This window comes from Rattus norvegicus, chromosome 4 (genome assembly GCF_036323735.1).
Source record: "Rattus norvegicus strain BN/NHsdMcwi chromosome 4, GRCr8, whole genome shotgun sequence".
In the NCBI taxonomy this organism is placed as follows: domain Eukaryota; kingdom Metazoa; phylum Chordata; class Mammalia; order Rodentia; family Muridae; genus Rattus; species Rattus norvegicus.
The window spans coordinates 122,061,668-122,077,787 of record NC_086022.1 but is presented as its reverse complement, the minus strand read 5'-3'; the positions used below and the strand labels follow the sequence as shown (position 1 = coordinate 122,077,787).

General features: G+C 47.3%; 1 protein-coding gene across 2 annotated transcripts in view; it reads left to right on the top strand.

Moving 5' to 3' along the window:
• The first annotated feature begins 9,720 nt into the window (after positions 1-9,720).
• Rab7a (RAB7A, member RAS oncogene family) overlaps positions 9,721-16,120 on the top strand; it is a 48,787-nt gene continuing 42,387 nt past the window's right edge. The window contains exon 1 of one of the 2 annotated variants that reach the window (XM_006236849.5): positions 9,721-9,831. The gene's annotated coding sequence lies outside the window, so the exon portion shown is untranslated. Of the gene's footprint in view, positions 9,832-13,602; positions 13,763-16,120 lie in introns of those variants that run through there. The other variant, NM_023950.4, reaches the window with a different exon arrangement.

Here is a 16,120-nt window from a genome sequence, read left to right as displayed (position 1 = left end):
ATATATACACACGTATATAAAACTGTTATATACCTTAAACATGTGCAGGTTTTGCAGGGGAGAATTTTTGTTTTGTTTTGGGACAAGGCCTCTCTATGTAGTTATATGGCAAAGGTCTTTCTGTGTAGATATATGGCGGTCCTGGAACGTGATAAATAGTCCAGGCTGGCCCTAAATCCACAGAGACCATCCTCCCTCTGCTTCCAAAGAGCTGGGCTTAAAGGTGTCTACCACCTACCATGTCTGGCTGATGCAGAACTTTTCTTTGTCAATTATATCTCACCAAAGCTGGGGAAGTATCATGGCATAGTATTGCTATCCCAAGTCTGTGCAATTCTCAAAAGAATGAACACTTACCTGAAGAAACAATTTGGCCAAAGTGCAGAGACCACCAGTGGGGTGCTCCAACACAAACGGAACGTCTACAGGGCTACCTTGTCTGAAGGAGTGGAAAGATCTTTAGAGCCAGAGGTCACGGAGGTCCAGAGAGAACCAGTGTCTTCCAGCCCTGACTGGACTGCCACGCACATGAAGTCACAGCAGCTGTGGTTGTCCCCCTCCCCCCCCCCCACAAGATGAAGACAATTACTATCCCAGCGTGGAGGGGGAGGGGCTTATGAACTCCTGCCCCTAACTGAGGAGCTGCGGAGGGTTGGTGGCTTTTCAGGGCAGGAGAGAGCATTATCCTCAAGAGTGTGAGCCTCTCACAGGTAACCACAGTCCAAACATCTGGGTAGGCAGGCAGCACAAACTGAACTCAGTGGGTTGTTTAAAGGCGAAGGGGGCTGCAGGCTTAAGAGCACTTGCTGTTCTTGCAGAGGACCCAGTTTGGATCTCCAGCACCCACAGTGGTTTATAACCATCTGTGGCTTTAGTTCTAGGGCCCTGACCCCCTCTCCTGTTCTCCACAACAGCCTCTTTAGAGGTATGCCAGAAATGTACCTGGTGCATGTACAGACATGTAGGCAAAACACTCATATACTTAAAACAAATAAATCTAAATAAGTAAATCAATAAAAGAAAAAATTTAAAGATCATTTTAACAAGAAAAGTCAAACTGAACTGAGAACAATGTGCTTGAGAGCTGGGGCTATAGCTCAGTGAGGAACATTTTCCCAGCGTGTACAGGGCCCCGAGTCTAACCAAGCACCACATTTTTTTAAATACAACTATGGTTTGAAACTATGCTTGCAAAGGCACATTCAGGCAGCATTATTCATGGGAGATAAAAGATAAAAGCCAAGTGTCCACTGGTGGATGGGGAGCTGAACAAAGCATCGTATTTATCCAGCCTGACAACGTGGAGAGTGGTAGAGCGAGTATGCTTATACTGCAGGATGGTCACTGAAAGTTGGAGGCTAGCCTGGTCTATCTTAGTGAATTCAAGTCTAGCAATGACCACCAGGAATTCTGTTTCATTGTCCAGCCCCGACTGAGAGAGAGAGAGAGAGAGAGAGAGAGAGAGAGAGAGAGAGAGAGAGAGAGAGAGATCTAAAGAAGTTTTGAAGTACTCAGTTTGTAGAGTGCCTACCTACAGGCATAGGGCCTGAGTTCAATCCCAGCCCTGCCCTGCATACACTTTTAATCTCAGCACTGGAAAGATAAAGGCAGGGAGATCAGGAGTTCAGGGTCACTCTTGACTACATAATGAATTCAAGGCCAGCATGGACTACGTGACACCATGTCTAAAAACAAACAAACGAACCAGGCATGGGGGCACATGTGTTTAATCTCAGTATTCAAGCAGCGGAGGCAGGAGGATCTTAGTGAGTTCCAGGCCAGCCAGAGCAACTCATTCACATCAAGGCTCCATTTTTAAGAGATCAAAGTAATAAATAGTTGATTTCTTTTCTCATTTTCCTTTGGTTTTTCAAGACAGGGTTTTTCTATGTAGCCCTGGCTGTCCTGAAACTTGCTCCTGTAGACCAGGCTAGCCTCGAATTTACAGAGATCTGCCTGCCTCCTGAGTGGGGGGATCAAAAGCATGTGCTACTGTCCACCCCCACTTCCTCCAGCCCCCTACCTCCACCTCCAGCCCCTACCTCCTACACACACACACACACACACACACACACACACACTCCTGGCTAAATAATTGATTTCTTAGAGAATGAGGCAAAACTGAAGTAATGGGGCTAGGAAATGTGGAGAGAGATGAGAATGGAGTTACTGTTCACGGGTGCAGTGTCTGTAAGATATTGTACTGGCTGCTTTCCGTCTCTGTGATTATTAGTTACTTCTCTTTGGCTGTGATAAAACACCGGTATTGCGCCGCATATTCTAACAATGACCTTAATCAAGTTATGGAAGAAAGACTTTATTTTGGTTTACAGATCCAGAGAGATCATGATGGGGAACGGGAGAGACCAACAAGCCAGCCGATTGCCAGAGCAGGAGGCAGAAAGAGTACATCCCGCCCACAGAAAGGGAGGGGCGAATGAACTGGAAGTGGGCGGAGACTATAAACTCTTGAAGCTTCTGCAGTTATACACGACCTTCTGCAAGGCTCTGTCTCCTACAGGTTCCATAACCTCCCCCAAATAACCAACCAGCACCAAGTGTTCAGATACACAAGCCTATGACTGGTAAAGTAAAGAGAGGTTTGCTGAGCTCATGTTTTGAAGCTTCTGAGTACAAGACCATATGGCTCCATCGGTTTGGCTTCTGGCAAGAGATGAATCATGGTGGAAGTGTCTGGTAGGCACAAGTAGAGGCATAGGAGAGAGACAGAGATCTGGAGCCTCATAATCCTCGTTATAGCATGATTCCAGTGACCCATGCACCACCCACAGCTTACAACACCTGTCAGAACCATGCTCTGGGGAACTTTCGTGAACTTTCAACTCATGGGCCTCAGCCCCGAGAAGACACTTGGAAGTGAAGTCTAGCAGTAGGATTCGCCTTGGAGGAGAAGGAACAGCAGGAAGTAGAGAGTATCAGAGAGAGACTGGGTCTAAGACTACATCCTTTGGTTCACACTAGTCAAGCACACCAAATGCTCGGGCTTTGGGGTATCATGTTCTAAACCCCCCCACCTCCAATAAAAGGAAAAATAGTACCTGGAATGGCCATGCTTACAAAACTGGGGGACTCATACTGTTTGAAGCTGACTGACATAGCACGGAAAGACTCAAATTACAAGGACAAACTCTCACTGGAAAATGGCGAGGGCAAACTCTAGGTGAATTCAATCCACACACACAGAACAGGAAGCCAACTTAATTTGATGTGTCCAGAAATAACAAGAAGTGTACATTGTCCAGAGCTGTAAACATAACTACCAGGGCAACCAACGACCAGAACAAAACAGCTCCAAGAGTGGAGGCTGCCTGCAGTGAGGGGGGGAGGGCATGGCTGATTCCCGACACTTGGAAAGTACACGTTCAAGAGAATCCTCTGCTACGTAGCAAGTTCCTGACTCAAAAAGACAAAACAAAACAAAACAACAACAAAAAGAGTGACAGCTGCTTATAGCAGTCCTGGGACAGGAAGAGGTGGGACAGACATTTGTACTAAAGCAATTTAGTGCTGTCCAGGGTTTGTTTTGTTTTTTAACCATATGTATGTACTTTGGTTTTAAAAAAAAAATAAGGTGCTAGAGAGACGGCACAGCCGTTAAGAGCATGTGCTGCTCTTCCAGAGGTCCTGAGAACCCTAAGGCTTCCTGTAACTGCAGCTCTAGGGGATCCAACACTTCTGGCCTCCGTAGATACCCACACACAGATACACACATACACACAGGCTTACAAAATATAAATCCTTTAAAGAAGTGATCAGTCCTGCTGTGATGGTGCACACCAGTGAGATATGCTGAAGAGGCTGAGGCAGGAGGATCAAGGCCAGCCTGCCTTCACCTTCGTGCTATCAGGACAGCTCAGTTAGCTAAGCCTGATCCCTGAGCTGGGTTCTCAGGACCCAAGGATGAGAGGAGTGACCAGACTCCTACGAGTTGTCCTCTGACCTCCAAGTGCACTAGCTGACAGTCACACACTCCCTTCCCCTCCCCTACTACACGTCTTTAAGGTTTTTTTTTTTTAAATAAGTAAATAAAACTTGTAGAAACAAAAGCATTTGCCTAGCATGTGCAAAGCTCTGAGTTGCAGCCTTAGCAACACAAATTCAAATAGACTAGATTTAAAATGTTTAAAGTTATTTTAAAAATCATATTGCAAGGCCGTGTGTGGTGGTATACACTAGATGTCCGACAAATCAGGGGAGCCCTTTTCCTTGATGTGCTGGAATAAGAATTCAGGAGTTAGAGAATTGTTCAAGTTAACAGTAGGCCTTTTTTAATAAGCAGCCCTTTCAGGTGTGTGTGTGTGTGTGTGTGTGTGTGTGTGTGTGTGTGTGTGTTGCCATGTAAGCACATGACTGTGGAGGACAGAGGTTGGTGTCCAGAAAACTCCTAAGTCTCCCACTGAATCCAGAGCCCTCTGATTTGGCTAATCTAACTAGCTGTCGTGCTGGGCTTCAGCATTAGGCTGCAGGGTTTCGTTTTGCCCCAATAGATAACTGATACACAGCGTTGGCTCACTGTCCTCCTGGAGCAATGGTTGGAACATCTGGCATTCTATCCTCCCAGAGGTGGCTAGCAGGCAGCATCTCCTGAAGTCTCCACCCCCTACCCCTATACTGCCCTATCCCTATACTGCCCCTACCCCTATACTGCCCCTACCCCTATACTGCTCCTACCCCTATACTGCCCCAACCCCATACTACCCCTACCCCTATATTGCCCCAACCCCCATACTGCCCCTACCCCCATATTGCCCCTACCCCTATACTACCCCTACCCCCATACTGCCCCTACCCCTATACTACCCCTACCCCTATACTGCCCCTACCCCTATTCCTTCCCAGCTCTTGGAAAACTGAGGACCACACAAACCATGCCCTGACTCTTTATAGGCTGCCTTGGGAAAAAAGACACCTATTATTCTGGCTGTGTCATGTCTCAGACCTTAAAAGCATGCCTCTTAGGACACCTTTTGGCGATGGTGGGGAGGGAGAACCCATAAGCCAGAACCCACTGCAGTCAGTGATCTGGACTCCCTCCCTCACTGTCTTTCCTAGCTGCTCACCTGGGTGTGTTGAAGAGGGGTCTGTAGTGCCCTAGCTCTGCCGTTTGCTAGTGAACTCCCAGAACCTGTTTTTCCCCACTCTTAACAGACTTTCTGGATCCCCCTAACATGTGAGGCCCACTCCATTCTGCCTTCAAGTATGGCTCCCAATTGTCAATCAGGAAAATGGGAACAGTCTCCCATCCATATCCAAGCCAAGGACCCACCACAATTTTCTCTCCACCTAGACTCCTTTGTCCAGTTTCCTGCTCTCTGACGAGTAGCTGAGCGATGTCCCATCAGCAGTTTCCAGGCTGAGTTACGACACCCTGCCCTCTCTCCATACCTCACATATGCTTGTCTCTGCTGACAGTAACCTTCCTCTTCCTTTACTGGCAGAATAGGTTTTGCCTTCCTGAGTCACCTGACAGCTGCCTCCTCTGGGGAGTCCTCCTTGAGTGTCCCATCTCTTTGATGACATTAGGTGATTCTCCTGGGTCACTCCAGCTTCTTTGTTTTCTTCAGGTAACATTTATTCTGCTGGATTCCTGGCAGAGACAAAGAGTTCTCCATCAACTCTTATTCCCTCCCACAGCATATGTGTGTTGCTAGAAAGCAGCTGTCCAAACTGGAACCCCAGTCACAACTTCTCTGGCTTGTGGGAGTTGCTCCTGCCACAGGTATGTGAGCAGCGATGTGTCACTAAGTGGGTGTGCCTCTTGACACACTTGTCCTGTGACCAGCTGTATCTAGACAGTGACAAGCCCCTTTGGAATGGTGCTCAAGTGGTGCCTTGGATTTGTTGATGGAAGAAAGACATGTGCTCTTATTTCGTTTGAAATGGAATTTCTGTGGAGACATCTGTCTCACATGCAAGTACTCAGCAGCCCTAAATCCTTAGCTTCCGAGACTAGACCAGGTGGGGGGCATCAAGGGCGGGATGGCCTTAGGCCAGATATATTGCTTAGAACATGCCTTAATGTTCTATGTACTCCTTGCTGGACTGCCTCTTTGCTAGACTGCCCTTAAAGGGAAGTGGGGACTTTTCTTCAGTGAAGGGACGGGGGACAAAGGAGCATTGAACATACATGTAATGCTGTGGATTTCACTGAGGGCCAGGGAGTCCCTGCTCCAAACATGGGAGTTCTACCATTGAATGAAACAGACAAGGGCATGGATTTTAGCTGGGAAGAATCATTGGCCATGTGAACCCTTCAGTGCAGAGTTCTTCTGAATAGTGGTGGGGGAAAGGCAGCATCATGAGAAGGGGGAGGTGAGGCTGGACTAGGCAGGTGGCTCACCTCTGTCTCCTTGTTTGATTCTATCACCCTTACCATGGTCTAACATACGACACCTTTCCCTCGTTCACCTGTCTCCAGTTTGATTTTTATTGTGCACTCCTGGAAATTGAACTCTGAGCCCCGTTCATGTTAGGTAGAGCTAAATATGCACACTTAACCTGCTCTGTTTTCTGTCTCTCCCACAAGAATATACATTCCAGTAGGGGAGGGGCCTTTTTGGTCTTATTCACCTTGGTCTCCTAACAAGCACTACCTTGAGCTGTCTGTGCCTGCCGGGCGTAATGTTCAGGCTATGTTTGCCGAGTGAATTAATGAACGAAGTTGGACCGGAATAGAGCCTTCGAGGCTCCGGGGTCTTTCTAGGCAAAGAATATCTGAGAAGCACACAGAGAGAACAAGGCAGGTCAAGATACAGCCAGAGCTTCCATTCACAGTGTAGACCTAATGGGTAAATGGAAGTGGCTCTGATATTTATGATGGTGAAGTGAGAGGTGGGGAGCAGGTAACTGCAGAAGTCAGACAAAGTAAGAATTAAGGGGATGTCGGCTGTGTGATGTGCTGAAAGGAACTCACAGTCATGGCGTCTTCTCTGCCACAGTAGCTTAGACACCAGGGGCAGCTCTGGGGCTCACGTGTCTGCCTTCCTCGGTGTTGGGTACTGAGTCAGGTGTTGAAGGCTCAGTCCTCAGCTGGTGAATCAGCAGAGGTGAGTGGATCACAGCTGGATTCCGTGAGTTGATCCTTTGGACAGCTCAGGTCCAGGGGGCTGTCAGGAATGAACACAAATGTCAGGTTGGTAGGAAGCAGGGCCTGGTTGGAGGGATCACTGGGCAGATGCACCTTGCCTGTGATCTCTTCCTGCTTCCTGCCAACAACCAGGTGAGCAGCCTTTTTCTACCCTGCCCTTCTGCCACAATGCTGCAACACACTGTGGACTGAAACCTCCCATCTTGTCAGTCAAAAATGTGTCCTTCCCCCTTTGAGTTATGTGGACACCCTGCCTATGGCACAGGAGTTGTTATCCTTTGCGGGGGGAGTCTTAAGAGGTTTTCTGTGTAACAGCTCTGGTTGTCCTTGAACTCTCTTTGTAGACCAGCTGGCTTTGAACTCACAGAAATCTATCTGCCTCTGCTCCTGGGATTAAAGGCACTTGCCACCGCACCCAGCAGAGAGTATCATCCTTCTCCTATAAAAGAGGGAAGTGAGCTGAAGTGTTTGGGACTCTCAGAGGAGGTGGGAATCCTGTCTGAATTGGCGTGCATACCTTGGCAGCCTAGGACAGAGGCTGAGAACAAAGCTCAATGGCATGTTACTGACTGTGGCATTCAGTCCTGGGTGGCAGAAAGAGAGAAGAAAACAGAGGTGGTTCATAAGCTGTTCGAGCAGCAGCACAGTGCCATCCATCCCACAGAGTACTGCCGGACCAAAGGCAAGATGCACAGTTAAGCATGAAACATAGACGGCTATGGATAGTGCTCTAGAACATGCATTTACACGTGCTAATCCTGACAGCTCTGGTCCCAGGAGCTATCTCTAGAGAAGCTGGTCACATGAAGGCTTCACCTCTCAGCCACTCTCCAAATTCTCAGTCTAGCTCCTCAGTTTTCCCTGGGGAACTGTGTTCGTTAGAACACTGTAACAAATGCCTGACAAGTTATGAAGACAATAGGATTGTCTCTTAGCCTTTGGCTAAGATCAGGTGTCTGTACACACACACACACACACACATACATACACACACACACACACACACACACACACACACACAAAACCAGGCACACATACTTTCAGGTATATATGTACATAGACACATGACACAAGCGAGGGCCATCTGAGATCTGAGAAGAGGGTATTGCAACTGAGAAGATGACTCCATCAGACTGACCAGGATGCAAGTCTATGGGAGCAGTTTTTTGATGTGGGAGGGCCCAGCCCACTGTGGGCAGTGCAACCCTGTGCAGATGGTCCTGGGAGGTGGGAGAGAGTTGAATGTAACTTGGAAGGAAGCCAGAAGATCAGAGTTAGATTCCCAGCACCCATAGACTGTCCACAACCATCTCTAACTCACATCTTAGGGGCTCTGATATCCTTTTCTGGCCTCAAAGAACACCAGCAACACAGGTAGTACACAGACATACAGGCAGGGGTAAAAATGTTCATACACATAAAATTAAAATGTAATAAAATGTGAAAAGAGCCCAAGAACAAAGGTGGTACAGGCCTTTAATCCCAGCACCCAGGAGGCAAAGGCAGGCAGATCCCTGAGTTTGAGGCCAGCCTGGTGTACAGAGCGAGCTCCTGGACAGGCTGTTACACCGAGAAGCCCTGCCTCGAAAAACCGAAAAAGAAAGAAAAACATTAAAAACAGCAGAGCTGGAAAATCAAAAGAAAAATATCATCCCCACGATTATGGTTTTAAGTGCTGTGTCTTTGGGAGGTGATTAATTTGTTTATGAGGACCCGACAGTCACAAATGCAGCTAGTGGTCTTACTTAGATCATGGCTCAGCAAGTCTGGTCATTATTCTTTGCCTGCTTCTGCCAAGTGACAATACAGCAAGGACATTCCATGTTGGAAGCAGAAAGCCACAACCCTCACTAGACACTGACTATGCTGATGTCTTGAACTTGGACTTTCCAACCTCCCAAGCTTCAAGAAAGACATTTCTGTTTTTAGACATTTTCCTGTGTAAGGTGTTTTGTTTGCGGGTGTAGTTTTGTTTGTTGCTGTTTTAAAAACAGGGTCTTCTGTGGGACAGGCTACCTTTGCACTCTTTATATAGCTGAGCATGAGGATGGCTTTGGACTTTTGATCCTCATGCCTCCTCCACCTCCTGAATCCTGGAATTACAGGTCACTCTACTTGGCTATGGTGATCATTTAAAATATCAAAAGCAGAGCCGGAGAGATGGCTTTGTGATTAAGAACATGGGCTGCTTTTCCAGAAGACCTGGGCTCAATTTCCAGCACCTGCATGCCAGCCTACACCTCTCTGGAACTCCAGGTCTAGGGCTTCCGATGCCCTCATACAGACATACAAGCAGGCAAAACACCAATGAACATAAAAATGTATGTAAAAATACAAAATATCAAAATCAAGGACTGGAGATCAGTTTATGCGGTACTGAGGATCAAATCTTGGACTGCATTTCCTCAACACGTCTCCCAACTAAACACCCTTCTTCATTTGTTTGTTGTTTAATGTTTAACCCATGCTCCAATTAGTGCGGTCTCCTATGTGCTTGGGGGTCATCTGCTGGGCCATGGTCCGATTAGTAGCTTTTAAATGATTGGATGAGCTAACCTTCATTTCCTTAGTACCTGGTAGAAAATTGCCCTAAGCCACTGCCCACAATTTCCCTTACCTGGCAACTGCCAAGCTTCAGTCACTCTGCGGCATCAGACGGAGTGCATTCATCACTCTCACACACAGTCTCCCACAGCGAGGTGGGGCTTATTGTCCACCTCTTGGTAAGTGGTAAACGATCGCACAGAGGCTCAAGGGAGCTCAGAGCTGCTGTAAAACGCAAAGTTGGCATGGAAGCTGGAGAAGGGATGGGGTAACCGAGGGTGGAGAGGAGAGTGCAGCTGGGCAAGTGATACAGTCTGCCAGAGACCAATAAGAACTTTCCAGGGAAGAAAAATGGCCATAATAATACAACAATTCTCGCTCTCCTCTGATTGCCATGTGTTTATTTATTTATTTAAGACAGGTTTTTGCTGTACAGTTCTGGTGGTCCTGGAGCTTACTCTGTACACCAGGCTGGCCTAAAATTCACAGGCCTGCCTGCCTGTGTCTGCCTGTGTTAAAACCATCTGTAACTTTGGGTTTTTCCACCTGTTCACTTTGTTCCCAGAAATAACAATTCAGACTTTTTATATATATGAATAAATGCTGCGGCCAATAGCTTTGACTCTGTCCCCCCAGCTAGCTCATATCTTAATTACCCATTTATTTTATTCTAAGACATGCCACATGGCTGGTTACCTAGTCCTCAGTTTCAGTTTCATATGACTCTTTTTCTGGGAATCTCCGGCACCTGACTACTTCCCAGAATCCTCTCTCTGTACTGGAACTTCCACCTCCGTATTTTCTACCTGGGGTGATAGGCTAACAGCATTTTATTTACAGGGCGTGTTTCCATACAGTCCAAGAGCTTCTCTGCATCTGCCTTCCGAGCGCTGGGCTTGCAGGCTGTTTCAATTCACTTGGCTAAAACAGACGCCGTTTTGGTGTGTTTTTGCAGGATATCACTATGTAGACTGGCTGTGAGTTCAAGGCTAGCCTGGTCTACCAAGGGAATTCCAGGACATCGAGGACTATATAGAGACACCCTGTCTCCCCTCCAAAATAAATACATACATAAATAAATATATCAAAATCAGGGGCTATGGTGTAGTTCAGTTGATAGCTTGCCTGAACTCAATGACAGCATTTATAAAACGCATCCAAGTAGAAGGAAGCAGGAGGAGCCCCAGTTCACACAAAATCAGACATTAATCTGGTTATGAGGCTGTGTCAAGAGCTTTCCATGGCCACGAGTTTCATTCAAGGAAAGAAGAGGAAAGGGTGATGGCTAGGACAGGCTCTGCTGTGTAAGTGACCTATGCAGACACCCCTCACACACACACACACATAGACACACAGACACAGACACAGACACAGACACACACAGACACACACACATACACAGATACACAGACACAGAGACACACAGAGACACACATACACACCCCTCATCTATACTGTTAGGGCTTCTTTTTATATGGGATAGAAAGGCTGTGACTCAGAAGCCACTGTAGTGTCTGGCTTTACTTCTCTCCCCCAATTTCTTCTCCTCATTCACCTGCTCTGCCTCAACCACACTGGCTGCTGTTTCCTGAACAAGATGCTTTTTCTGTACAAAACTTTTGCTCTGCTGTTATGGCTACACACAGCGCTTTCTGTTCGTGTCAGCTGCTCGTGTCAGCTTGTCCTGTTCAAAAGTTGCCTCGTCACCCATGAATCTCAGGACACCTGTGCCTGCTTTCATCCACTTTCCATCGCTTGTTTATTAAGATAGGCTTTCTATATGTAGCCTAGACTGGCTCCTACCTCTTGGTGATCCTCTGATGTCAGTTTCCTGGTTGCTAGGATTACAGGCTAGGCCTACCGTTTCTGGCTGCATAACACCATTTTATAACCTGCATTGCACTAATTACTTAATGGTTTGTTTACTTTCTTAATACACATGAAGGGGTGGGTGGGTGTTGTATGTTTGTGCGCATATAGCGAGGTCAGACTTCAGCGTCCGTGTCCTTTTCAGTTACTTTCTACAAACCCAATACCTGTGGATGGTGAAAGCACACACCTTTAATCCCAGCACTCAGGGCTATACAAAGATACCCCGACTCTCGAAAAACAAAAACAAACAGATGGGTTTTGTATGTTTGATTGTTTTGAGACAGCGTCTAAGTAGCCCCAGCTCACCTTGAACTCTCTTTGTTGACTAGACTGGCCTTGAACTCACAGAGATCTACCAGCCTCTGCCTGCTGAGTGCTAGGGTTAAAGTGCCTCCCAAGTGCTAAGATTAAAGGTGTGGCCCACCACATCTAGCCACTTTTTTTTTTTTTTTTTGGTTCTTTTTTTTTCGGAGCTGGGGACCGAACCCAGGGCCTTGCGCTTCCTAGGTAAGCGCTCTACCACTGAGCTAAATCCCCAGCCCCATCTAGCCACTTTCTACCTAGTTTTTACCCCCCCCCCCTTGTTTTTACATGTATGAGGGTTTTGCCTGAATGTATGTAAGGGCAATGTGTGTATGCAGTGCCCGTGGAGGATAGAATAGAGCATTGGCTCCTCTGTGATTACTCCAGGGGAACTAAAGTCAGAGGAGATGACGAACAGACATAGTTCCTGTTGGGTCTCATGGTTGCCTCCCACTGTCCTCCTCGGGTCAAGTGTGTCACTGCTCTTAGCCACATCCAGCTTTGCTTCCCGACTGCTGGTCTGACTGCCATGTGGAGGCTGATGCTATGCCCAGCGTGAGGTAGTGCCCTATTCTAACAGGGCCTGAATCAGCTTCCACAACTGTGGAGAGTCTGACTCTACCACCAGATTCGTAAGGGTCCTACTTCCCTGTCAAATTTTAATAGATAACCAGACAACTTATATATATTTTTGCCTTGCTTTGTCACTTGTTATTTCTTGAAGATTTCAGTTTGCATATGAATATACAGACTTCCTTTGTTGTCTTAGTTTCAAAGTATTCAATTGAATGGCCAAATAATAGTTAATCCATGATTGAAATTGAGCAAACTTCTCACTATGAGTGTTTATTTAAACTCTATTATAGCAAATGGTGAGGATCTTGGCAGAAAGGTCTTGTCTTCCCCTATTCCTTAGGACCTACAAACCTTTCCTACTCCTTAAACCCACAAGCTAGAGCATGCACCAGAGAAGACTATTCAGACATGGGTGTAAGCTAATAAAGGCGACTGGCTACTGCACTGGGTGTTCAATACTCCAATATAAGTTGAGCCTTTCTCAGGGTGAGCTTTTAAGCATAAAAAACAAAACCCATGTTCTGGGTTAACATACTTCAGTTAACAAGAACTGTTAGCTATAAGCGGAACTATTGAAGTTAAAAAGCAAGGTTAGTACATTTTGAGACTTTCCCAGAACTATAATGGACTTTGATGGATTAGGCCTTTGTTTTAGTTTTGGTGGGTGTGATATCTTTCATGCCTATAAAATCAGTCTGGCATATCGTCAGTTCAGCAACTCCTTAGCTCTTTTTCCATTTTCCTGGATCATCTACCCTGCACAGGTATTCAGTAGTTTCTAGTTCCTCTCTGGGTTCCATTTCTGAGAACACTGTAACTGATCACTTCCAACCACATTAGAGATAGCACCCAGTGGACTTAGAAGACCCTGGACCACACCCTGCCTGACATATGGGTGATTGATTAGCGTGTTCCAAAGGGGGACACTCTCAGAAAGGCTAAGTGACTCTCCCTCAGGGTTGGGGCGTGGGGAGGGAATATTGCATTATCAGTTCTTGGCCCAATATGGTGCGCTCCAGCTTCTGCACGGCCTTCAAAGATGGCAGCCCCCATATAGAAACCGCCATATTTACCCCACCAGGCGCCAGGCTAGGACCTGACGCGACCGGAACGTGACGCAAGGTGGAGGCGGGGCTCCTCCCTCCAACCCTGGCGTCGGGCGTCTCGTGACAGGCACTTCCGCTCGGGGCGGCGGCAGTGGCGGAAGTGGGAGCAAGGCCGGAGCTTTGACCATAAAGCCCAAGGCGGCGGCGTTGGCGACGGTGTTTGGGGCTGGGCAGCTCCGAGGAGCCTGCTGGAGCCGGAGTCGAACCTCTCTGTCGCGGCCTGCGTTGTGTCTCCTCCTCTGTTGACCCTGCGGTGAGCGGCGGGCCCGGGCCGCCCTTCCCCCGCCGTGGCTTGGGCCTCCGGGCCTGGCGTCCTCGGCGAACGCCGAGCTGGGCCGGGCCAGGCGGGGCGGCGCCCGGCGGGCGGAGGTCGGAGGGCGCAGGGTGATCGGCGGGCGGCGAGTACGGGGATCCTTGGGCTGGGCGCGTCCCCGCCGGCTACCTGATGGGTGGGAAGAGGTACCGGCCGGCCACCGAGGCAGCGCTGCCAAGCGCGTCACATGCCCCGGCCGGCCGCCGGCACTGGGAGACAGGAGCTTTTCAGGGTCCTGCAGGGTAAATTCTATTTCCGAAGTTTCAGGAGGAAGGATCTCTCGAGTGCCTTTCAAATAGCCTGGTGTCCTCCTAGCTCATAATCGTGCGGATGTTGAGAGTAACATTGTGAACATTTGAGATTTCTGGTTTGCTGGGCTGCGTGGCAAGACCGCACAGGTTGCCCTGTTCTCCAAACAGCCCTCCGAAGCACGGAGGCAGTGTCCACTTACAGAGAAGAACAGAGAGGTTAAGTCACTCGACCAAGGTCACACCGCCGATAAGTTTCAGAGGGAGAGATTGAAGCATAGGCAGTCAGACTACTTAGCACTTTACTGGCCTCTGGCCTCTTCTCCTCTTGATGCTCCCGAAGCTTGCCACCTGTTATCTGTCCATCAGCACCCCCTCCACCTCCTGTCTAATGATGTTATTTGAGAGCTTCTTGGTCCTACCTTAAAGCCATGTTGTATTTGCAGTTGTGACTTACAAGGCATAATACGGTAGTGACGGTAGTGTACTGTCACCGAACCAGAAGATCTTGAATTCTGGCAAGGTATGTATTGGATTTGAATAGGTTTCCTATGCAGCTCTCTTTGAGTCAGGTCTGGCTTGTCTATCGTGTGTACCTTTCTACAAGAATTTCCTACAACAGCCTAGCTTGTTGACTCTTCACTGTTGAAAATATTGCGTCTTTGGCTTTCCAAAGAATAAACTCTTGTCTCTTTCTTGTTACTTCAGCAGCTGATACGCATGATTAGGTTAATAAAATCTCCTGTTGGTATGTTTCTCTTCTATCTTGGAAATATTGATTCAGAATTGAGTGTACGAGCTGGAAAGTGAATTATTACTACTTCTAAAGCTGGCCAAACTAAAGTTTGGTGTCCTCGGTTGTCTGTAGTTTACTTTGCTGTCCGGCTGGGCTGTAAACCTTTGTGATGTGTGAGTTGAGAAGAGACTGGCATCTCATTTAGGAAATGTTTTTCTTCCATATGTGTGTCAGGCATGACTGGGTTCTGACTCAGGGCTACAGGCATGGATGGGTCTTCCTCAAGGAATTGTAAAAGAATGAGCCTCAGAATAATGACTCGGCCATAGGAGAATCTGGGGCTTCTGCAAAAAGTAGTTTTTGTTTTATTTTATTTTTTTATTCCCTCAGGTGAATCAGATATTCAAATGTGTATTGTTCTGGCTAATAACTTGAAATATTTCCCAACTTTTTGTGTGTGCCTGAGGTTGGTATTGGGTGTTTTACTTAATTACTCCCCTTTTTAATTTTTTTGAAGACAGGATCTTTTCCCTGACCCTGGAGCTTATCCCCTGCTAGCAGGTTAGCCATCAAGCTCACATACACACACACACACACACACACACACACACACACACACACACACCACTCCCCTACCCTTCTCTCTTTTTTTTTTTTTTTTTTTTTTTTTTTTTTTTTTTTTTTTTTTTGATTTAAATGTGGGTCCTGGGGATCTGAACTCAGGTCCTTATACTTGTCCAACAACTGAACTATCCTCAGTCCCCATCTTTGTCAGAATTGGGAACCATGTATTCCTAACCATGTATTTGTATAGTTTGCTCTTGAGAGGGGATCATATTCTGGTGCATGACTGATCACCTCCTTTGAAGAGTAACCATCAACACTAAATTTGATTCCCTTTTTGTTGTAAATGATATTTTCGTCCTCCCTTGAGGGGAAATAGACGCCACTTAGTACAGTGCACTGTAATGTGTGAGCAAAGGCTGGGTTTTCCTTTTTAGCTGACAACAAAGCTTAATGTAGCTGCTGCCAGACTTAGTGAAGCATTCTGGAGAAGACTGGTGTCCTCTGCTTTCCATGGCCCTCGGGTTCCCTCTGCTCAAGGGCCCAGGCTTTATCCACATGAGGATCTGACGGGCGCTCTAAAGGTAGCTTTATTAGTGTGATCTTGCAGGTGATTGCTGGCAAGCACACGGTGACTTTTCTGGTTGTCTTTTTTGGTGTCAGTTGTATCTCATTCAGAGGTCCTGACCCTGTCAGAGTGGCCCTTGTAGGAAAAGAGTTGTGAATCAGTTTCTGGCTCCACCACCAAGT